The sequence below is a fragment of the Juglans regia genome, unplaced genomic scaffold (genome assembly GCF_001411555.2).
Source record: "Juglans regia cultivar Chandler unplaced genomic scaffold, Walnut 2.0 Scaffold_506, whole genome shotgun sequence".
Taxonomy (NCBI): Eukaryota; Viridiplantae; Streptophyta; class Magnoliopsida; order Fagales; family Juglandaceae; genus Juglans; species Juglans regia.
In genome coordinates, this window is record NW_023359910.1 from 1 (window position 1) to 2,500 (window position 2,500).

Below are 2,500 nucleotides of genomic sequence, written 5' to 3' on the forward strand. Positions count from 1 at the left end.
GCACATCTACGTCAAAGAGGAAGCAAACAAACACACAGGCCCGGCCACCATGCGGCCAACCAAATGTAAAATGAAAATGGAGATGCCCGTCAAACCCCATGGAAGCGAGGCCAGCATCATCCGGATACCCCCGAGAGCAACAATGTGCGTAGCACTGGGTGCCATAACACCATCCGCCGTGCACAAGCATGTTGCAAAGGAGGCATCCAAACAAATGGGCCCAACCGCCATGGGGTAGACTAGAGCACCCGAGGGCTAGCCAACGTGAGAAAGCCCCTAGCACGACCGATTGCCCCCATCAACAAGCCCATGCGCGGCACTAGGTGCCACCAAATCCGTCCCTAAAGCACAAACTTGTTGCTAGAAAGCAAGCGAGAATGTAGGAATCACCCCCACGAAAGCGAGCCCAAAAAACGGTCGTCGCCCGTGAAACCCCATGGAAGCGAGGCCAGCATCATCCGGATACCCCCGAGAGCAACAATGTGCGTAGCACTGGGTGCCATAACACCATCCGCCGTGCACAAGCATGTTGCAAAGGAGGCATCAAAACAAAGAGGCCCAACCGCCATGGGGTAGACTAGAGCACACGAGGGCTAGCCAACGTGAGAAAGCCCCTAGCACGACCGATTGCCCCCATCAACAAGCCCATGCGTGTCACTAGGTGCCACCAAATCCGTCCCTAAAGCACAAGCTTGTTGCTAGAAAGCAATCGAGAATGTAGGAATCACCCCCACGAAAACGAGCCCAAAAAACGGTCGTCGGGACATGGTCGGCCGGCGGCGGCCGCCGCCACAACCACCGCCGGCGGCCGCCGCCACAACCACCGCCGGCGGCGGTGGAGACGATACCCCCCCGCCGGTGGCATGGGGGGCGTGGCACACGCCCTTTCCATGGGCGCCAGGGGCATGCCCATGTGAGGGGGGCGGCATGGTCAGCCCTCCTGGCCGACCATGTTGGGGCTTGCATGCCCCCCCTAAAGAGCATTTAGAGCCAAATCCCAACCGGCAGGAGGAAACATCAAATGTCCGAGGAAACATAAAGGCCTTTTTTATCGAAATACTTTGAATTTGGACGAGATTTTTTGCAGGCATACTTAGAAAAATCATATCTTGAAGTAGGAGCAAGCCTCACAATTTTTCGACATCGGGATTTTTTTATTTAATTTTTTTGATTAAATAAATCCGAAAAATCAAAAAAAATCGAAAATAGGCAAAAATCGATGGGTGATGCTTGGAACACATCCAAGATGTATTGGAATGAATTTAGGAAACCAATTTGGGTGGTTTCAATTGTCCAAAAGCACGAGACAAGTGTTCGCCCCCGTTCATGCACGTCGGGTGGCAACATTGGGGGGCCATGTTGTGAGTGTTATATTGCAATCTTTTGAGGCAACAAGGAAGATTGCTTTTGTAGAGTTTGTGTGATCTACGGTGTTCTTCGTCGGACCTTTGTGTGCTTGACATGGTAGGCAAAGCACCACGGGTGTGTCGCGGCGTGCCTTGGGGCAAGCCATGGGCCAAGCCATGGGGAACCATGGGGCTTGCCACGGGGCTGTCAAGGCAAGCCATGGGGCTGCCATGGCAAGCCATGGGGCGTGCCGGCGGGGCTGTCAAGGCATGCCATGGGGCAAGCCACGGGGCTGTCAGGGCAAGCCATGGGGCATGCCAGTGGGGCTGCCAAGGCAAGCCATCGGGCTGCCAAGGCATGGCCCGTGGGCACCGTGCTAACCTCGCTGTGCATGCCATGGGGCTGTCAAAGAAAGCCATGGGGCTGTCAAGGCATGGCCCGTGGGCACCGTGCTAACCTCGCTGTGCATGCCATGGGGCATGCCATGGGCCCCACCGAGGCAAGCCATGGGGCTGTCAAGGCATCGCCCGTGGGCACCGTGCTAACCTCGCTGTGCATGCCACGGGGCTGTCAAGGCAGGCCATGGGGCGTGCCATGGGGCTGTCAAGGGAAGCCATGGGGCATGCCCGCGGGGCTGTCAAGGCATGCCATGGGGCTGTCAAGTCAGGCTGTCAAGTCAGGCCATGGGGCTTGCCATGGGGCTGTGAAGGCAAGCCATGGGGCGTGCACGCGGGGCTGTCGAGGCAAGCCATGGGGCTTGCCACGGGGCTGCCAAGGCATACCATGGGGCTGTCAAGGCAAGCCATGGGGCGTGCGAGCGGGGCTGTCAAGGCAAGCCGTGGGGCATGCCACGGGGCTGTCAAGGCAAGCCATGGGGCTTGCCACGGGGCTGCCAAGGCATGCCATGGGGCTGTCAAGGCAAGCCATGGGGCGTGCGAGCGGGGCTGTCAAGGCAAGCCGTGGGGCGTGCCACGGGGCTGTCAAGGCAAGCCATGGGGCTTGCCACGGGGCTGCCTGGGCATGCCATGGGGCGTGCCATGGGGCGTGCCATGGGGCTGTCAAGCCAAGCCATGGGGCGTGCCATGGGGCTGCCAAGGCAACCAATGGGGCGTGCAAGCGGGGCAAGCCATGGGGCTGTCAAGGCAGGCCATGG